Genomic DNA, 23,109 nt, shown 5'->3' with positions numbered 1-23,109 from the left:
CCTCCACCAATCTTGTCCCCTGCATCCCAAAAAGAGTCCACCTATGGGAGAGTAGGTGGTGATTCTGCTGTTGTCCTCCTTTGGTTATCACCACAAAAGGACAGCTTTTAATTATGGCAAGGCCCCACAGGAGCCTCACTGACCAAGGCAGTTGCCCAGAGGCAGGGACTCAAGACCCTAGCTGTCCTGGGCACTCCCTGCCCTGGCCAGCATCACGCATATTTAACTGAACAAAATTACACACTTAAGGGAACTGTTGCTTAAGAAGCTCAATTTCAGTAGTTCTTCTTTCTCATTTCTTCAGCTTTTCACAGAACTCTGGATGCCAAGAGTGCCACTAAAAGCCCATTGTCAACTATGTTTCCAATCATATGACCATTGCTAAATGTATGTGCCCAGCTAGAGGCATGTCAATCTCAAAGCCTACTGAGAGCTGCACAAACAAAAATTGACAGTTTTCAGGGTCACCAAAGAAAATATACTTTTATCGAAAAGTCATATGTATTTATTATATATTTTAGTATATTTTATAATTCAGGTCTTGTTAGAACAGAACACAATAATTTTAACAGAGAATTTAATACCATGCTTGACATGCTTGCATAACTCCAAGATCTCTTTATTGAACAGTAATAGTTAATTTAGACCCCCAACATTTTGCGTGTATAGTTGGGATTATGTTATCCAATGGCATTACTTTGGTTTTACTAACAATGAATTTCAGTGGCCATATTCTTCCTACATTAACTAGTTTTGTGATCACTAGGCATATATGTTAACTCTGCGTTTCCTTGTCAAAAATTTGAACTTGCTGAACTTGATGTTGTTAAAGGCGCACAATATCACCAGCATCCTCAAAATACCCAGTTCTCATGCCCACAAACTCTGGCCACCTCACAGGCACATTCCTCGTCTAGGTTAAACAATGTATCCGGGTGGGCCACACTTAGGTATTTTATAAACATGTAGTGCGGCTGCAATAAAAAAAAAAAAAAAGATTGGGCCATGTTTAAAATGCTTGAGCTAGAGAAACTAACCTGAATTATTCGAAAAAGTTGCTTTGACCCTCTATAACTAATTGTTCACTCGCAAAATAGTGAGGGGTCTTGTAGTACCGTTTCAAATAATCAGTCACCTTGTTATTGTAAATCCCTTAAAGGAAGGGGGAAATATTCATGTAGTCTGTTAAGTCAGTTTGTCTGCTTTTGGTTCCCTGTGTTTTTGGAAACTGGCTTATGAATATATATGATTCAAAGACACTTTAGACAAAATACCTCATGTAACATATCACTTTTAAAGTTACAATCTGCTGACTGTTGATCCCATTTTTGTGCATGCATCATTCTTGTATGTGAAATTAGAAACATGAAGCCTGGATCCATTTACAATTCTAACTGTTCACTGAGGGCCATTATTGATCCTCCAGAAAATGGCTCAATAATCATGTCAGCAATCTGTGAATGGTTATACAATTAGGTCTCAATACAATTTTAATCAGTTAACACTCTACAAAGACAACTTCCTCTGGATGGACATTCACATCTCCCCATCAGCTACACTGAATGGCTACAAACACCCTGACTGATCACCCTAAATTACAATGGATAACAACATATTTCTTTTGCAGTAATTTTCTTGCATATATACATGCTTTGGTATTTCCACTCTAGTCTATCTGATGAAGTGGGTTTTACCCATGAAAGCTGATACCCTAACAATCTGGTAGCGTCTGACATGCTACAGGACTCTCTTCTGTTTTTCCTGTAAGCATGGATTGTGTTTGGTCATGCCAGGATTTCTGGCCAGGCCACCTGATGTTGAAACCCATTTGGGGTCTTGTGATTTTCCACACAAGGTAAGAAAAGTTTGAGCTAAGCACAAAGAATTCCTGCCTTGGACAAAAAAGGATTTAAGTGTTGGGGGGACCAAACAATGGGGCAGTCACTGTCAGGATACAGCCCTGCACCTGCCACCTGAGACGACGGCTGGAACATCTGACATTGGACAGGGGGAAGTATTGGGTTCAAGCTAAGAGGCTGCTTAGCTTGGGAAAGAGATGTTTAGCTCGACTGTTTAGGGTAATAGCTGACACATAAGTTTCTTAGTAGAAACAGAATTAATTGGTGTTTTTATTTAACTTACTCTGAGCTGACTGTTTTCACTTTCAACCACTTTAGTCCCATTTTTATACTTAATAAAACACTTTTGTTTATTATCAAGTCCAGTGAAAATACTTGTAAAGACTCTGTGCATATTTCTTTCATTAATAAAGGGGATGAACTTATGAGCTTAAGCAACTTTTACAACAGGTAAAATGGATTTGCCTTGGCTGGAGGAGAATGGGGCTTCTGAACCAGCAGGACGGGGTGGGGAGCCCCAGAGAGCAGGAATGAGAGTGCCTGTGGCTTGATCAGCACACTGGGGGATGACCCCAAAGAGACTTCTGGGACCCAACTGGTTATGTCATCACACCTGGTTTTCTAGTAAGTTAAACACAAGCTGTTATAAAAATAAAATCCTGCTTATACTGATGGAAAAAATATAATATTTTTCCACTTTCATACAAAATGCTGTGGGTCCTTTAAGTGCACTCTGTATCCTTAGCTGCTCTCATCAAAGGTACAGGTAGAGTATTATGTTTGTAAGTGGGCCAGTGGTAACTATTTCACTTAATAGTACAAGTATTTTATGCTGAACTCCTGAATGAACTCTGATATTGTATCAGCTTTACGACCTTGGCTACAGAATGTCATTATAATAAGAAATTAAATGAGTCCTTGATCAGTAAATTCATGTAACTAACTTAGTACAATACAACCCTATATTAATAAATCTGGTTTGAGATTATATTACATATATTTAGCAAGGCTTCAAAGATGGATAAATACTATCAAGCTCATTAAGACTAAAGAATCAAATGTAAAGCAAATGAATAAAAATACCAACACAAAATTTCTTTAGGAAAAAATGCAGAGTACTCATGTACTGATGACATCTGTAAATAATGGGTTCAACCTAATAAGCATGCATACAAGAATTTGCATTATGCCTCCATTCCTGCTGGGCTTACATCTCTAATCTTGTTCCATTATACCATGTTTACCTGGCTGAATTAGAGAAATGAATTTTACTTGGCAGTCTGTTCTGGCCTGCCCTTCTATCACAACATTTTTAGCTCACAGAGACTCCAACATAGTATCACAGTGCACCAAGATTCCAGTATGTCATCCCTTGCAATGTACTATGCAGTGATCAAAACACTCTGGTCTGTACAATAAATGAAAATATTTCAATATCAAAGACATCATGGTTTATAGTTATATATTCTGGAGTATCACAAAGCATGATGGAGCACTTGATTTGACACATGACGTGCACTTGATTTGAAATAGCTCCCAGTCTAAATTGAGCCATGACACCTGTGATTGCCACATGAAGATTCAGGCTCAGTTGCAACCTTCGAATCTAGCCCACGTAAGGGCTTATGCATAGCTGAGCTGTCCCCAAATTAGGACAGGAACAAGATTTCAGCATGTGGTCCTTGCTTCCCCCGCCTCAGGAAAAGTGTGTGGGAGTAGTCATAACCACCAGACCTCTTGATGGTGCAGAGTACTTCCCTTCTGCGTCAGCTCGGTTGTGTTTGCTGCTTGGAGGTGTGTGAATCAGGAGAGAGAACAACAGCAGAGCCAGCTGTCCCCTCCTTATGCCCTCTTATACCTCTTCACAAGCACACAGCAGGGGAAAACTGACCCCCAGCAGTAGGAAAGACAGAGAGGAAGTACAAGGGTTACAGTAATAAGATTACACAGCCACCCAATATGCCATGCTGATTATCTATGATTTACTTCCAGTATCACCTACCACGTGCTAAACACTTTTCAAAGATTAAAAAGCCCATGGAGTCCCTGCCTCGCTGAACTGCTCTTGGCAGCTCTCTTAAGGCTAGCTTTCCTTTGTTCTCACAGTTCTTGTAAGTAACCGCTGCACAGAGGCAGTTTTTTACGAAGGATCTAAGGCCACGTCTACACTACAGCGATCTTTCAAAAGAAGTTCTTCTGGAAGAACTCTTCTGAAAAATCTTTTGAAAGAGCTCATCCACACACAAAAAAAACAGATTGAAAGATCAATCCGGTCTTTTGACAGAGAGCATCCACACAGCCCCCACTCTTTCAAAGGAACAGGCCAGGATTGAAAAATCCAGTGCCATGAGGACTGCTTTATCAAACAAAGGGCCCGCAGAGTGTCTACACACACTTTTTTGGAAAGAAGCTTTCAAAAGGAGGCACTCTTCCCGATCCAGTAGTGGAAGAGGGTTCTGGAAGAAAAGCTGCGTTCTTAACGATTTCAGATGGAAAGACAGCATTCTGCGTGTGGACCCACTGCATGTTCTTTCGAAAAAAGGCCAGATTTTCCAGAAGATCTTGCTAGTGTAGACACAGTCTAAATGAGAAGAAAGCGGTCATTCGCTGAACAGCTTTGAGGAGACATTCCGGTAGAGGGGGCAATGTGGAGGAAGAGGCAGATGTAGAAGTGGAAGTGACAGAGCCAGCCTGATGGGTGGGCAACTGCCCAGGATACCATGGCTGGTGGGGAGGTTGCTGAGCTCCTTGATAATGATTAATAGTCATACCCACATAGGCACAAAGGGCTGCAGGGCGGCAGCCCAGAGCTCACACACATTCCCTCTCTGTCCTCCCAGCAGCATGACACCTGCACTGCTGCTCTGCCTGCTGAGTGGCCACTCACTGCTCAGGCAGTTCAGGCAGCTCTCTTCACCCGGAGGATGAGCTTTTCCTCTACGGCTATGTCTACACTATGAGATAAATTCAAACTTATTCATATCGATTTTGTAACTCTGGATTTTATAAATTTGAATTTGACCATCTTCACCTCCCCATGTGCTCCTCACAAAGTCGACTTATTGCTGCCATGCTTAGTCAGCAAACATCAACTGTTGCACTAGTGCATTGTGGGAACCTATCCCACAGTTCCCTCATCCCCATAGAATTCTGAGTATTTTTCACTGGCGCACCATGGGAAAAAATGCCCCACATGTGATTGTTGGTATTTGACATCATGTTTCCACATTGCATTGACCTCCTGTGGTAAGCAAATGTCCATTTTTCCAGGCAGACGGAAGGAAAACTAGTGCATCAACAAAGATCACCAAATTAACAGAAATTTCTGTCTTCTATAACCGAATTGCTTTTTAAAACTGTATCTGCAAATAAATTATCAAAGATTTTATAAAAAGCAGCAGGTGTGGGTCTTCTCAACTGGCCCTCCACTGACTGTCCCCCTTGCCTTGGGTATATCTGATCCCTGAAAATAATTCAGGGACAATGCAAAGCATGACAAAAGAGAGTAAAGGTTTTGAAAAAAGAAATTTGGGGAGGGAAGGTTTTTGGCTTCCCAGTTCATTGTACAGCTTATGTGCACTGTTTGTATTCTCAACTGGCCCTCCATCCACTCTTCCCTGTGTGAAGAGATACAAAGTTAGAAAAAAGATAATAGAAAAGGCTTCCCTCTTATTGCCAACATGGGGTATGGGGCTAACCAAATTTCATTGCCATTGTAGTGGGATTTGGCATTTGGGAGGTTGAATGGCCAGTTGACATGGCCCCCCAAAATCCTTTTTAGTGGTGGGGTGCAGGAGCCAGGAAACTGTCCCACACACCCTTGTGTAACTCAAATTTTGCGTAAGCCGGGGGGGGTGGGGGAGTTTCCTGGTGGAACTCACGTGCTGTAGCTGAGGAAGCAGCAAGAGCACATGGAGCTCATTTGGAAAGGTAAGTCCTGGGGTTGTGGGGAGGAGTTGGGGGGCAGGGACGTTAAGCCTGGGGTGGGTTAGGGCTGCAGGGGGGTTGAATTGAGCCAGAGCTGATGAACCGAGGGCAGATGAACTGGGATGGGGCAGGTTGAGCTAGAGCCATGCATTGGGGTGATGAGCCAGAGCCATGCTCAGGTGATCAGCCGGGCCATGGGGGTTTGAACTGGGACCGGGGAGGGGTGGTTTGAAGGCGAGCTGCACGTGAGGGGTTTGAACGAGGGCAGGGGGTTGAGCCGGAGCTATATGCGGGGAGTTTGACCCAAGACTGGGGAGAGTGAGGTGGAGGTTCAACCTTAGCCATGCACTGGCAGTTTGAACCAGGGCAGCGGGGTTGAGCCAGGGCTGTGAGTGGAGGTGGTGAGCCGGCAGGGGTTTTGAACTGGAGCTGGTAAGGTTGAGCTGGAGCTGTGCATGAGGGGTGGCAAGCCAGAGCAGGGCACAGGGGTGGGGAGTGAGCTGAGCTGCGTGTGGGTGGTGAGCAGGGCTGGGGGCAGGGTTGAACTAGGGCTGCACGGAGCCAGGAAGGACTGAGCCAGGGCTGGGGGTAACAGGATTCTGAGCTGCTTTTAACTCACATTAATGTGAGTTAAGCACAACTTGAAATCGCACATTTTGAGGGTCTACTATATATGATTACAAACAGTGCATTTTTCATCTGTGGCATTACTGATGCCAAAAATATATTTTAAAATAATATGAACGGAAGGCCATAGAAAGACCACAACATGTCTATGAGAGCAGAAATGTCCCAGAGAAAGTGACATAGTATGGACCCAAAACTTCGGTTTTGTAAAATGATTTTACAAGCACGATGTAAATAGAATTATTCTGAGGTAACTGAACGAAAAATGCAGTAAAGATTCCCTTCCATGGTTACAGTCCAAACGTAGCATTGTAGTCAGGGCACATGACAATCTAGAAAGTTTACCTGACCAGAAGCAAAAGTGAAAATAATTACAATAGTCATTCTCCCTGAGTGACTCGGAAAGAGAAGCCAGATCTCACTGTGTCAGCTCATCTGCTTTGTTACCAACTGTTTTACATGCATCTAGATTGTTTTTGTTGCCTGGCATCTGAACAAGCAGCTGAAAACAATTAGAGCAGTGTTTCTCAAACCTAAAACATTTGCGTACTCCTTTTGGGAACTCGGCCTTAGAGGTGTACCTCCTCTCCCAGTGCTGTCCCAGTGCTTCTCTCCTGATTTTTTGTAATTTATTTTCTGCTGTGGACCCCTTGCAATCCTTTCATGTACCACACTTTGGGAAACACTGAATTAAAGTAAGTGGCTTAGTGGCCTCTGCAAGGATCCAGTGTTATTCAGAGAGAGAGAGAGAAGAGAAAACCTCTGCTACCCATGTGGCCAGGAGCACCAACCAGAGTGGAGCCATCAGACACTATCTCAGGATTTCCGCCACGGAGGAATGGTCAGTGGAGAAGGAAGACAGGCAATGGGGGAGAGAAGCATCCGATCACAGAAAATAGTGAGCAAAGGGGAAGGAGGAAATCAATAGGTGGTAGCAAAGCATGTGGAGGGAAAAAGGGGAACAAAAGAGATGGGAGGGAGAGATAGGGTGAGGCCTCTTTGTTGTTCATGAAGGGCAAACTCGTATTGCATTCCAATACTTTCCTAGTATTACTCTTCCACGTAAGTAGTTTTAGGATATTGCACAATCAAAAATAGAGAATAGAGGGTGGTCTGGCCCACCTGGTTGTGAATAACAAAGGAAGAGTCCATAAGAACCTCTCTATTACCATGTAATCCATTCTATGAAAACTCTCGAGAATCATATTTCAGTGTCCTGTTCCCAAGACCCATTTTGGAAAAAAAATGGTAGGCTTAACTTATCTCCCTTTCCCCCTGCCCCAGGCATCTTAATTCCAAGGTGTACTCTTACCATGTGATCAAAGTCACTTGGTAAACTGTATGGAAAATATTTTAACTCAAATACATTCCAGACCCACAACACATCTATACCTATAGATATTTTCTGGGATGTCTCAAATTCGTGGCAGCCAAATGAAAAATACAGCCATGGTATGCACATTTCCTGAATTAAAGAGCATGCTGATTGCTATCCTTTTTAAAGACCCCAAACTCTTTTAACAATTCTGACTTTTTATACCTGACCAACTGTATATTTGGCAAACTTTGCCACCTCTTCCTTCCCAGTCTCAAAAAGCCAGATCCTATGACATGTTATGAGGTTCATGGGAATGAATTAAGCACCCTCTGTGACATGGGCAGACTGTTGCCAGCTCATCCCAAAGCCTCTAATCTCGCTGACAGATACATAGTTGGCTCATCTGTATGTTAGTATGGTTAAAACAGGTATTAGAATTACAAAAATGCATTTTATGTTTAGACTTTATGACATACACAATCATGTAAATTGTTGCATGCATTAATTGTACCCATAACATCTGTATCCCATGTTATAACAGCATGTTGAAGAGTTTACCCCTAACTGTAAATCACCAGACAGGAGAGATGCATTAATTACTGAAATACTAATTGCTAACAGCAGGTATTGTCTCCTGTCCAGCAAAAGGAAGCCCATCAACACCAGCTGAACCACTGAGAAACATCAGAGGACGAAAGACTTTGTGGATTTCTCCCTCCCACCCAACAAAGAGGAGACAGGCAATTGAATTCTTCCCAACAGCTAAATCTGCAGTTTTATACAGATGGGGAGGAGGGAAAGGAATACAAAAGACTAACAAGGAGCAAACCTCTTTTATGGTGCTGGGACTCTGAGGTGATAGGATTACTAAGCAGAAATAAACAATCCCCAGTGGTTGGCCTGGGTTTGTACTGAGAAACAGACAGCACTTACTTGTTACAGAAGCTTCTACTACTTTTTGAAACATAAGGCTAACTCATTTGTGTGTGTATTTTTATATATATGTATATGTTTGCCTGCTTTAACCTTGTAAATACCTCTCGTTTCATTTTCCTAGTTCATTATAGGATTGGCTACAAGCATTGACTTTTGTATGAGATCTAAGGTGCAGTTGACGTGATATATAAATTACTGATCCTATGGACTAGGAGTAATCTGAATATTGTTGATCATGTGCGTGCGTGCGTGTGTGTGTGCATGTAGAGCAGAGTAGCCATGGGCACAGGGGCCAACAGCCACTGCAGGCCCTGAGGCAAGTGGAGGAGGCAGACTGTGAGCCCCAGAAAGAAACAGGGCCTAGGACAGTCAACCCTGGGCGCCACCTCGACTGCCTGGAGCAGCGCTACTGCGGCAGTGCAAAGAAGCCTGGAGATCTGGGCCCCGAGCCCCTTTGAAACACTGGGCCCTGGGACAACTGTCACCTTTGCTGCCCTGTTGGCGGGCCTGCCCATGAGGACTGTCTGTGACTCCATGCTTAGGCTGTTGTAATGGCTGAACAGTTTGCACATGGTAAGTGGTCAGTGAAATCTGAGTATACAATTCACAGCCAGGTTAGCAGTTCCACCTTTCTTTTTAACAGTCTGCCCTGAGATTGGTAGTCACACTTGAGCCAGTGCAGGACAGATGGGCCCCCTCAACTTCAAGTTATTAAGTCACTAGAAGGTGAGGGGCTTTTGGCATTTCCCAGGGGGTATTTAGCACCTCCTAGAACTGGGTCCTCGAGATAGAGTTTAAAAGTGTTTTCCCTTTGTCAGGTGAAGAACAGGGATAACGTACTCACTCTCACAGCTGCACAAAACCAAAACCGTCAAGGTGTGAAATAAAAGAAACGTTGCGATAACATCAAGTGTGGGGTTTTGAACAGCGTGTGAGCTTTGCACAAGAGGTAGCCACATGCCAGAACTAACCAACTGCATCCCTTGGACCCAGCCAGGTGTGCCAATGTCTCAGGCATTCCAGGCTGCCAGCGGTGGAATAGTTCTGACCTAAACGTTGGCAGCTGGTGGTGCCAGGAAGATAAAAATCTGGATTCACAGACAATTGCAGCCACTTTATGCTCAGCAGGCTGCCAGCAGCATTATTCTGAACAAGCCCCCAACTCTGCATGTGTAGAATGACAGTGGCTTTATAAACAAAAACATAATGCACATTTCCATAACAAGGGAATCAACATTACAATGGCTCCCTTATTTTCATGCCTGCTCCCCACTCTTTTTCCTTGTGTCCTTCATCACTTTCACATCTCCTCAGGGCCACACCTTTGTGAAACCTTGTCAAAAGTTCACCTCCATCTCTCTCCCCTAGCAGATCTTACCAGCCACAGGCTCTGTGTCCTATCCCTGTTCCTCCAGCACCATTCACATGCCTGGTACTTCCTCCATCCCATCCCCTTGCAAGTCCCCTGTGTCCCCCTTCTGGCCACCAACACCACTGTCCTACATTTCAGGGACTCTGCAACTCCATCCTCTCCAGCCTTACCAGAGGCTCTGTCTGCCCCACCCTCCCCGTCATCTTTCTCCATATGTCGGGGCTCTCATTTCTTGTATCCCAAGAGCTCTGTGTGTCCCTTCTTGATCTCTCCACTTTGAACTACCTTTCTCATGGCCACTGGAATGGCACATGGATGGCTAGTGTCCTCTTTCTCTCCGCCATCATGGATCAGGCTCCAGAAGGAAGGAACAAAAGTCTTCCTCTCTGGCTCCCTCTGGTGGCTGAGTATAAGGCTGCTGAGGACAGCTCTTCTTTCCTCCCTACAGCTGGGAGGTGGTTCTCAGTGGGCAGAGCTGCTGGTGCTGTTGGCAGTAACATGTCCAACTTTGGAGCTGAGTTCCTTGACCCCTTACCCCCAGATTTTTTTTCAGGAGGGGCACTGTTGCCCCACCTACTTCTGCAGAAAGTTGCTGTGGAAATGTCACTGCTAACACCATAGGTCTGAGGTTGCAAGACCTCAAGCAGTCATGAGTTGACCTGCACTGGCTATAGCAACCGCTCTGTAGGTGTGATGGTGGAGAACAATCTGGCAAATCCATGGCTGCTGAGCTGAGAGAGAACCCAACCATCTGTTTTTAGGAGCAAACTTTTGGTAATGGAGCCTGAAAGCAGAAACCAGTGTAAAAGGCTTTTGTGAGTGAAATAAAATTGCTGCCCAATGAAATGCCAAAATGCAGGCCACCTGACTTCAATTCTGGGCCCCAGGGCAGAACAGTCAATGGCCTTCCCTCTCCCACACATAAGCTGTGCCCGTGAGAACTCAGTCAGCCTGACATTTGGACGGGGCTGTACCTGCACTGGTTGGAGCCCAGTGAGCCTCCAGCTGCACTACTGGTGCATTCTACTGGTATGGCCAGGGCTTCCACATGCTGCTTGGGAGGGTTGCCGACTTTCTAAATGAGAAAACCCAAAAGCCTTGTCCCAACCCTGAGCCTCCCTTTTCCTGAGGCCATGACCCTGTCCCACCCCTTCTCTCAGGTACCACCCCACACTCACTCCATTCCCCCATCCTCCATCACTTGATCTCTCCCACCCTCAGTCACTTTCCTCAGACTGATGCAGGGAGTTGGGGTGCAGGAAGGAGTGTCAGGTGCAGGTTCTGGGAGGCAGTTTGCATGAGAGGGTGCAGGTTCTGCTGGGGCATTGGGGTGTAGGCTTGGGGCAGGGGGTTGGGATGTTGGAGGGGCTCAGGGGTGGGCTCTGAGATGGAGTTAGAGTACAGGGTGTGGTCCCTGGCAGGGAATTTGGGTGAGGAGGTGAGACGTTGGGCTCTAGGAGAGCATATGGGTGCAGAATCTGGGTTGAGGAGGAGGTTGGGAGGGGTGCAGTTTGGGAGGGGATACAGTGTGTGGGCTCTGGGAGTTTGGGTTTGGGGTGCAGGCCCTGGACTGTGTGTCAGGCGGTTGGGGTGCAGAAAGGGATATAGGTGGAGGTGTGGCCTGCAGGTTAGGGTGCAGAGGTAGCCGGGGGTGGTGCTTACCTTGGGCAGCTCTTGAGCCTTCTTGACAGGGCCAACAGATTGATAAACGCAGAGAGTTAACACATGCAGCAAGAAACTTTATGAAGGTTCATTTAGTCACCATGCTATTTCAAATATAGCACCTTAATTGGAGTGTATTTACTATTTGAATTTATGCTGTTGCTTCAGCGGGCACATAAGGGAACTTCATGCTGCAATGTTTTTAAATAAAAGTGTAGCTATGGGAGACTTATGTCAGTGATATCCATGTGCACGTAAGCAGAGAAATGACTATACTTTATTAGTGAGTAATGACAATGATTTCAAGGAAGAATTATGAAGCAGATCACATTGAGAAATGCTGTTTTACAAGTCTCCCCAACAGAGTAAGGCCATCACTGAGAAATGAGGAAAGGGTAAGGTGATAGGGAACAACCAGCATGGATCTGTAAAGAAAAAATCATGTCAAACCAATCTGATAACTTTCTTTGATAGGATAACGAGCCTTGTGGATAAGGGAGAAGTGGTAGATGTGGCATACCTACACTTTAGTAAGGCAGTTGATACAGTCTCACCTGAAATTCTTATCAATAAACTAGGCAAGTACAACTTAGATGGGGCTACTATAAGGTGGGTGCAAAACTGGCTAGATAACCGTACTCAGAGAGTAGTTATTAATGGTTCTCAATCCTGCTGGAAAGGTATAACAAGTGGGGTTCTGCAGGGGTCTGTTTTGGTACCGGTTCTGTTCCATAGCTTCATCAATGATTTAGATATTGGCATAGAAAGTAAGCTTATGAAGTTTGCAGATGATACCAAGCTAGGAGGGGTTGCAACTGCTTTGGAGGATAGGGTCAAAATTCAAAATGACAAATTGGAGAAATGGTGTGAGGTAAACAGAATGAAGTTTAAAAAAGACAAATGCAAAGTGCTCCACTTAGGAAGGAACAATCAGTTTCACACATACAGAATGGGAAGCGACTGTCTAGGAAGGAACATGGCAGAAAGAGATCTAGGGGTTAAAGTGGACCACAAGATAAATATAAGTCAACAATGTCATGTTGTTGCAAAAAACAAAGCAAACATGATTCTGGGATGCATTAATAGGTGTGTTGTTAGCAAGACACAAGAAGTCATTCTTCCACTCTACTCTGCACTGGTCAGGCCTCAGTTGGAGTATTGCATCCAGTTCTGGGCCCCACATTTCAAGAAAGGTGTGGAGAAATTGGAGAGGGTCCAGAAAAGAGTAACAAGAATGATCAAAGGTCTAGAGAACATGACCTGTGGAGGAAGGCTGAAAGAACTGGGCTTGTTTAGTTTGAAAAAGAGAAGATTCATGGGGGACATAATAGTGGTTTTCAGGTATCTAAAAGGGGATCATAAGGAGGAGGGAGAAAACTTGTTCTTCTTGGCCTCTGAGGATGGAACAAGAAGCAATGGGCTTAAACTGTAGCAAAGGAGGTTTAGGTTGGACATTAGGAAAAAGTTCCTAACTGTCAGGGTGGTCAAACAGTGGAATGAATTGCCTAGGGAGGTTGTGGAATATCCATCCCTGGAAATATTTAAGAACAGGTTAGATAAATGTCACTCCGCCATGAAGCCACTGAGCGCTCCATGCCAGTCCCAAGCCTTGATGAAGGAGAAGGGTTGCTCAGATGTGTGTTGATGCGCTGACCGTCAAACAACAATATGAATGAAATCTGATGCCAGTACAACTAAATGTTAAAAGATGCTGGCTCAGACGTTGCCTGGATAAACAAGGTTGGTGATACCAATCAAGCGATTGGGGTTGGGTTGATAAGTTGGCTACCGAAAGAAAATTACACCTAACACATATGCTATCCATTGGAACATGGAACGTCCAAACACTGTGGGCAACTGGAAAATTAGAGCTGCTTTGGAAGGAGATGGAGAGATACCGATGTGATATACTTGGACTGGCAGAGATGCACTGGACAGGATCAGGAGAGATATGCAGTTGTGAAGTCATTTGGTCAGGAAACAAAATGAAGCATGAAGCAGGAGTTGGATTCCTTCTTAGCAAAACAGCTAGAAGAGCATTATTAGGATACAAACTGGTGAGTGCAAGAATGATGGTCATGCGATTTGAAGCAAAATCGTTCAACATCTCAGTCATTCAGGTGTATGCACCCACGTCGGACAGTAAGGAGGAAAAGATTGAGCTATTCTATAAAGACTTGACAAAGACAGTGGAGGAGATGCCGAAGAAAGATGTGTTGATCATCGGAGGAGATTGGAATGTGAAGGTTGGAACAGATAACGAAGGTTGGGAGAGAGTCATGGGAAGGTTTGGTTATGGAGAAAGAAATGAATGAGGTGAGAAACTATTAGAGTTTGCTACAGAGCATGAGATGGTGATTTGCAAAACGAGATTCCAACAAAAGGACTGTAGGAAGTGGATGTGATGATCAAATGACAGGAAGTCCAAGAACATGATAGATATGATTTTGATAAGAAGAAGATGGATAACATCAGTATAGCAGTGCCGAATGTTCCAAGGAGCGGATATAGACTCAGACCACAGTCTAGTGATTGCAAACAGCAAGATAAAACTCAAAAGAAAACGTAAGACACAGTTTAAGTAAAGAAGAGATGTGGGGAGGCTATGTGAGGAAGAAACAGGGAATGCATACAGAACAGCTCAAAGAGAAGATTAAGAATATCGCCACAGAGAAAGACCTAGATAAGAGAGTTGCAGAGATAGCCATCACTAGAGAAGAGGCAATTGAGCAGACTGTTCCAGAAGAAGGAAAGATCAATAAGTGGATTACCCAGAAGACACTGAAGTTGGTTCAAGAAAAAAGAGTGTTGAAGATCAGAAGAGATGTTTCTGAGATGGCAGAACAGCAATTTAGGATGAAATGCAATGAGGTAAAGAAAGCAGCCAGAAAGGATAAGGAGAAATAGTTAGAGGAGCAATGTGAAGATATCGAGAGGTATTATGGCGACTGTAAGACCAGGGAGGTGTATAAGACAATTAGGAATATTAATAGCAAATGGCAACTGAAACAGATGGCGATCAAAGATGAGAACGAAGAAGTGTTCATGAATAGGAAAAAGATTGTGCAGCGATGGATGAGATATTGCACCGATCTATACAAAGCACAGTTGTACCCGAGTGTCTCAGAGAGACTGATTGAAGAATTGAAAGAGATATCTCCCCTGAGCATTGGGAGCGAGACCGATATTTCAAAGGAGGAAGTAGAAAAACCAGTGAAACGACTAAAGAACAAGAGCCCTGGAAATGATAAGATCACGGGGGAGATGATCAAATATGGCGGAGAAAGCATGATTCAGGAAATACACCGACTATGTAATATAGCATGCAAAGAAGGGAAGTTGCCTAAGGAATGGACAAGATCTGTGCTAGTGACAATACCCAAGAAAGGAAGAATATTGGAGTGCAAGAACTACAGAACAATTGCCCTAACGAGTCTTCTAGGCAAGGTGCTGATGATGATACTGACTGAGAAATTAAGATCGCAAATAGAAGACCATATAGCAGATGAGCAAGCAGGGTTCAGAAAAGATAGAAGTACCATACAGTAGATATTGGCACTAAGACTGATGGTGGCGAAAGCTCGACGAAACAACAAGAACGTATACACTTGCTTCGTCAATTTTCAAAAGGCATTTGACAGTACAGATCAGAAAGTGACTTGGGCGGTGTTGGAGTCATATGGAGTGGATAGCAGACTGATACAGGTGTTGAAAGATATCAATGATAATGTGGAGGCAGCGGTGAGAACATGTGGGGAGTTGCAAAGTTGTTTTAAAAGAAGGAGAGGTACGAGACAAGGAGATCCAATATCGCCAAGTATCTTCATCGCACATCTGGAGAGACCGATGGACAAGATCAAGGAAGAGTTAGAAGGGACATCTGTGCATGGGAAAAGAATTAACAACTTGAGGTTCACGGATGATATAGTTATCATTGAGGAAGATGAGGAGAAGCTAGTGAAAATGGTGCGGTGTTAAATGAAGAAGGGAAGCGGTACAGACTGATTATGAACATCGATAAAACAAAAACAATGGTATTTAGAGATAAGGAAATAGGAAGGAAGATCAGTGTCAACTGTATTGAACTAGAAAATGTAGAGAAGTTCACATATCTGGGGAGCAACGTAATGTATGATCTAGACTGTAAGAAGGAAATAGCGACTAGAATAGCGAAAGCAAGAGCAAGTTTGAAGGCGATGGATGAAATCTGGAAAAGCAAAGCAATTAGCTTAAGAATGAAGCTGTGTGTCTTGAAAACATGCGTATTCAGCAGCATGTTGTACAGCTGTGAGACATGGGTAATAACGAAAGACTCAAAAAGAAGAATATTGGCGTTCAAAAGGAGTTGTTATAGAAAGATTCTGAGAATAGGATGGATGCAGAAGGTCAACAATGAGGATTTATATGGGAAGATGCACCCAAAAGAGAATCTGCTGCAGAAGGTTATAAAATGGAAGCTACAACTATTTGAACGTATTTGCAGAATGAACAACGAACGAAAAATCAAGACCCTAGTATTCGGCACAATGGATGTTTCGAATAGGAGAGGCAGACCCCAGAGAGAAATTCAGAAATCAGATGGAGAGAGAAATCTCTGAGCTGCAATTTATTTGCAAATTTGACTCCATTAACCATGGATTAAACAGAGACTGTGAGTGGCTTGCAGCTTACAAAGACAGTTTCTCTGCTTTGGGTGTTGATAGCTTCCCATTACACATTGACAATGTCTCACATTCCCCTGTGTGATCTGACTTGTTTTTAACTCTTTTGATAAGTACTGTTGATACTGGGCCATTTCCACTGTACTGAATAGACCTTGTCAGCTCTGGCCCTTCCTCTTACTGGGACTCCACTCTTTAATACCCCTCTGAAACCACCCCCGCACTCATGCATCTGATGAAGTGGGTCTTTGCCCACGAAAGCTTATGCTCCAAAATATCTGTTAGTCCATAAGGTGCCACAAGACTTTTTGTTGTTCTGGATAGATGATGTAGTAGATTGGTGCAGAGCTAGCCTGCAGAAACTAAGCCACTCTGCACTCGATAGGGAAAAATGGAAGGAAACAGTGAGAGAGGCATCAGACACCAACGAGCGCTGAGCCCACGGTTATTGATGATGATGATGATGGTAGATAAATGTCTATCAAAGATGGTCTAGACAGTACTTGGTCCTGACATGAGAGCAGGGGGCTGGACTTGATGACCTCTCGAGGTCCCTTCCAGTCCTAGTATTCTATGATTCTATGATACAGTTAATAAACATTTCTCTGGGTAGACTGGAAGGAAGACTGATCATTAGTAATAGTTAATTCCTGTCTCAGCTGTCAAGGAGAGCTCCTCTGGCTCCTTTGTCAGAAATGCCATGAAGACCCAAACCTTAGAAAGACAGGATAAAATTCTGGACCTGTTGAAGCCAGTGGTAGTTTTGCCATGTCACCCAGGAAAGACATGTTAAATATTAGCATTTAAAGCTAGAATTGACTAGAAAATATACGAAGGGATGGAACTATTATAACTTTATTTCAGGAGCGTGCTATGGCATTTTGGGGCCTGATCCAAAGCCCACTGAAAGAAATCAACAATCTGCCTTCTTTTGACTTTCAGTACAGGGAAGGGAAAGAGCTGCTATTTGATAGACCAGCATCACATCTTAAAAGGCAGTTTTCACTGGTGAACAAAAATATGCATGGTGCACTGGACATGAAGATCTCTGAGTTGGATTATTTAGTTAAATTCTGTTTAACTGAGGCAAGAGACACTGATTCAAGGCCAATGAACAAGAATAAATGGAGGATAATTTTTAACAAGATCCCTCCTACAACAGGAAAGGGTATTGCTTCAGACCAGATGCACTACCTCTTTTAGTTCACAAAGCAGCTACTTAAGTTTCTCTTCCTCCTTTCTCCTGGAACCCGTCGTTTATATGGAAACCTTTTAATCTAAATTTACACAGAAGTCCCAGTGAGGCAGAGAGAGGTCTGCAAACAGCTGATGTGGAAGCAAAAGTTGAAGATGACACAATTTCCTAAACACTTGTCTTGGCAGTCACTTAATAACGAGCAGAACATCTTCATGTCGCCCTCCTATTTTGAGTCCATTGATGGATGATCAGCCCAGTTCTGGAACTGCAGATCTTATGACAGAACGGGCAGGTGTTGGTAGCTGTTGAAGGTGGGTGGAGCAGTTTTTATGCTCTTTTCTTCTTCTCTGCCTCTCTTTGTCCGCACTGTGGTGGAACCTCTCAAATTGTGCCACCCCCCCCCCCCCATGGATTACCAGTCTCCACTGGGGCTGCTCTTGGGCAAGCCTTGCTTGACTCCCATTTTGACCTCAAAGGGGTCGCTCTGGGATCTGCTGTTGTTCAATACTGTGGCAGTCATGTTGTTGTGAAGCAAACTTACGATGCTGATGAAGTTTTGGGGCAGCCGATCTTTGAAAGGCTGGTCCACAGGACGCTACGACTCCCTATGGCATCGCTCTCTGGTTCATTGGAACACACAAGCCCACTCACCACGACAAGGTGACGAGCTGGAGAGTAAGTTCCTGATCACAAACACTAGCTATATTATGATCATCAAAAAGAAAAACCCTTGTCGTACAAGGGACCTTCAGAGGAAAATTCCAGTGGACATGAGATAAAATTAGCAAAAGCAGAGAGAAACAGCTAGCTGTGCTTCATAGATTTCCTCTGCCTGTGATGCACCACGAAGAAGAGATAGTTAGCTGCAATAAGTTTTGTGGGTGAGCAAATGGGTAGAAATGGGGAAACGTAGAGGAATTGTGCACAAGAGAGAAGAGAGGCCACAAAAATTGGGAGAGTGGTTAATGTGGAAGTGAAAAAAATAATTAACAGAAATTGTGCAAAAGGTAGCAGTGTTAAATGACTTTATTTCAATTTTCACCGATACAGTTAATAGCAATTGGCTATCTAGCATAGTGAATGCCATTGGAAATGAGGTAGGATCAGAGACAGATATAGGAGAAGAAAAAGTTAAAAATTTAGACAATTTAGAAGTCTTTAAGTTGCCAGGGCTTCATGAAATACATCCTAGACTACTCAAGGAGCTGAGAAGACATCTGAGTTGTTAATATAGGCAGCAAGTTATATATTTGAGCTTATAGCTGTCCTGTCCATAGGACAGACCAGGGTAATCAGTCCCTGTGTTTTCGGGGACTCCAGGCTTCAGGGGGATGCCTCTGCCCTGCTCCTGCCCATGACCCTGTTTTGCCTCTGCCTGCCTCTCTGTGTGGAAGAACCATGCTGCTTCTGGGGAGGGTGGGGGCTGTTCCTCCAAGCAGCACAGCAGACACACAGCATGAGCTAGGAAGCTAGTGCTGCTCTTGGGCCACACTACTTGAGGAGAGGGGTAGGACAGCTCCCACACTCCCTGGAAGCAGTACAGTGCTGTCCGTTAGTGTGGGAGAGGCTGTGAGCTGAGGAGTATATGTGGTCCCCCATGTACTCCCACACATTGCCTATATCCCTGTCCCCACTCCATCCCTGCCTCTTTTTGGCTTTTGCTCCCTCCCCTGAGTGAAGCCAGGAGCTGGCAAGTTGGAGTGGAGCAGGCTGGGATGGGGTCAGGTTGCTTGCTGCTGCCTACACCAGGTACTCTGCTAGTTGCCCTGCCCCTCTAGACCCTGTGCCCCCAAAGCATGGCCACCCCAAAGTGCAGGGCCTGGGTCAGTTGCCCTGATCTCATCTACAGAGGAGGATGGCTCTGCCCTGTTCTGAGCACCACCAAAAATTACAGAGACTTGGCACCCATGACCATTAGTGATTATGTTTGAAAACTTATGGAAGACTGGAGAGATTCCAGAGGACTGGAAACAGGCAAATATAACATCTATTGACAAAATGGGAAATAAAAACTTGGGGAATTATAGACCACTCAATTTAACTTCAGTGCCTGGAAAGATAATGGAGCACCTAATTAAGCAATCAATTTGTGACCACCTAGAGGATAATTAAGGTGATAAATAGAAGTGAGAATGGATTCATCAAGAAGAAATCATATCAAACCAACAGCACAGCTTTTATTGACAGGATAAGAAGCCTTGTGGACAGTGAATAGATTTCAAGTACATAAAAGGCTGTTACAAGGAAGAGGGAGGAAGAGTGTTCTGTTCAACCCCTGAAGACAGGACAAGAAGCAGTGGGCTTAAAATGCAATATGGGTAGTTTAGGTTGGACATTAGAAAAATCTTCCTGTCAGGATGGGTAAGCATGGAATAAATTGCCTCTGAAGCATGTAGTCTCTCCATCAGTGGAGATTTTTAAGGGCAGGTTGGACAAACACCTATCAAAGATGGTCTAGGTGGTGCTTGGTCCTGCCACGAATGTGGGGAACTGAACTAGATGACCTCTTGAGATCCCTTCCAATCCTAATATTCTGCCAGACCAAGGATGTTGCCACACCAGAGAGTGCCAGTTTTAGGAGGTGCACCCTGTAGTTAGCTTTTAGTTTGGTCTTATTTGGAACTGAAAATATGTGACAGGGTAGCGTTGTACACTCCATATTCACTCCAGTCCCTCAACCTTAAACTGAATAAATCTGGCTCACATGCCCCTGAAACAAGAAATACTTTATTGTTGCTCATATGACCCATGTTACAATTAATCCAATATCAACTCAGTTTGAGGGAAATGAAACTCCATGCATGTATAAAAATGACCACTTCTGTTTTAAAGAAATTACTCCCCGGGAAGGAAATTTTCTGGTTTTGAATAATTTATGGTTCAGAAAGGTTTGTGCTTATGAAAAGATTTGTAATGATATTTTATGATTGGCAATATTTAAGATTAAAATCGGAGCTTCTGAGCATGCCCAGGCTCTCCACCCTCTTTCTTTGCTTTAAGGTAACTTATATGGCTGGATTGTAGCTACCCTGGCAGAAGTCTACAAGGGAGGCGGCAAGAATAGTAGGGTGCAAAGAACACCATGTATGTATCTGTGCACTAGGAAGTAGAAGTCTTAGTCCCTGAAATCCTGGTGCAATGGAAATATCCAGCATCCAGAATATGATTAGACACACCAGAGCAGACAGATAAGGAAGCCTGCAGCTCTGACCCTTTCTGAACTGGTCAGTGGAACAGGACTAGGGAAAGAAGAACCTGTTCTTCAGCCCTAAAGAGTATGAGACAGCTTTCAGCCTCTCAAGAGTATACATGCTTCCAGTAGCATTGGTGACATCACAGATTGTCATTAATGGTCCAAACTGAGAAGAGATTGTAAGTGCAGTAAATAAAACCCTGTTACGAAAGAATCCTCCAGTCTGAAACTGCTGGGGAGAGGAGAACAGGGGGAACAATTTTTCAGAAGAACAGTCTGAGAGCACGAGCTCTCTTCCAAATGACCAACTGCTGGCCATAGCTTCCATTTACCTAACGTGGCCTGACATCCCTGTCACAATCCTGATGTTTCAGTGATGTGCAGGGCCATTCCATAATATAAAGCTAAATAGTCTGAATGTGCAATTAATTATCTGGATTATCAAGACAAATGAGACATTTATTACTGCCCACCCCAGAACTGAGTTAAGCTGAAATATATTACTAAGAAATAATTAAGTCTGGTCCAAATACAGGAGGGCAGTTACAGATCTCAGTTCAATACACATGTAATGCCTGCAATAATAAATCACCTTCTCAGTTGTGATTGAGTTGTGCACCAGTTCAAGAGAAGAGGTTTCATTTAAAAATTAAGGGGAAAAAAAAGATTGCTTGGAATTATTTTAACTACTGAATTATGCAATAGCTAAGTAGTCAAGCAGTCTTATTACCCTCTCTAGCTCTTTGTTTTTCTCATTCTTGTCATCTCTCTTCTCATGTTATACAGGTTGAGACTCTCTAGTCTGGAACTCTCTCATCCAGCAACATCCACAAACCTGTATGATTTTAGTTAGCTGGATGACCACTTATCCTGGGTGTGGCCACATTTCCTGTGCGTCCATAAATTTGTTTTCAGACACCACTCCTGGCTCTCAGTGTTCTGTGCTGTTATTTAGCCGTAATTTACCCCTAAATGTTTTCTAAGAGCCCATTAATCAGTGGAAATGCTGTTAATGCTGCTAGACAATACTGACTTCCTGTGGTCTGGCAAATTGTTTTATCTGCACCTGCCAGGTCCTGAGTATGCCAGATTAGAGAGGTTTAGCCTGTACTGCAAACTCCACAGGAAGGAACTGTCTCTTACCCTGTGATAGTGCAGTGCCTAACAGAACCATGCTCTGGTCCTGGGTGGAGCTACTAAATACTACAATACAATAAACACCATATGCCTGGGTCTTGTTGCAACCTGTTTCCCAGATATAATTGCATGTGATTAAATCAGAATTTCAGGTCAGTCGTGTTTCTGGACTCATAGATACACAGAAAAACTCCACCAACAGGTGTGATGCCTGCTTGATTTTGTAGAAAGCACACACCGAACTAGGGGTTGGTCTACACTGCAGGGTTTTTTATGTTACTTTGACATTGCAATGTCTAAATAAGTAATGTTGGAAAATCATATTCACACAGCCACACCCTGGCAAAATGGAGCATTGCCCTAGCCCCCTAAATGGCCCCCTCAAGGATTGAGCTCACAATCTTGGGTCTAGCAGGCCAATGCTCAAACCACTTGACAAGCTTCCAACTCCCCTGACTTTTACTGCTTGTGATTAATCTTAGTATCAGCGTGGTAGCAAGGTACACCCAGCAGAAAAATCAAAACCAGCCCAGTTTTCTATTGTTCCTGATTGCTGCTATTCTGAAGAGTTCCAGGTTTGATCCTGCCCCATTGAAATCAAAAAACAAGAAGTCCTAGGGCACCTTATAGACTCACATATTTTGGAGCATAAACTTTCATTTGCAAAGACCTGGTCCTGGCTGGAGCTACTAAACACTACCATATAGTAAACACCAGATTAAGGCACAGGCACCATATGTATGGGTCTCATTGCAACCCATTTCCCAGATACAATTGCATGTGATTACATGGCATCTTACAGACTAACATTTTGGAGCGTAAGTTTTCATGGGCAAAGACCCACTTCACCAGCTGCATGATGAAGTGCATCTGACGAAGGAGGTCTTTGCCCACAAAAGCTTATGCTCCAAAAGACCTGTTAGTCTATAAGGTGCCGCAGGACTTCTGGTTGTTTTTGAAGATACAGACTGACTCGGCTACCCTGCTACCTGGCACTCAAATCAAGTGAAGAGAAGTGGAGGGCAGACCCGCAGCTCTTACAACCGAGGCTGATTTAGCCCATGCATTTACCGGGGAGAAGCAGCTCCTCCTCGCATCACCAGGCCACACAGAAGTCCCCTGCAGCAAGGCCTGGAGCGGCGAGCAGGATGACCTCGCCATTGGCTGGGGCACAACCAGGAAGAAAACGGCCGAGTCTCGTTTGTTTTTTCTCCCCCGC

The sequence above is a fragment of the Carettochelys insculpta genome, chromosome 1, assembly GCF_033958435.1.
Source record: "Carettochelys insculpta isolate YL-2023 chromosome 1, ASM3395843v1, whole genome shotgun sequence".
NCBI classification, from domain to species: Eukaryota; Metazoa; Chordata; order Testudines; family Carettochelyidae; genus Carettochelys; species Carettochelys insculpta.
This window is presented reverse-complemented; position numbering follows the sequence as displayed.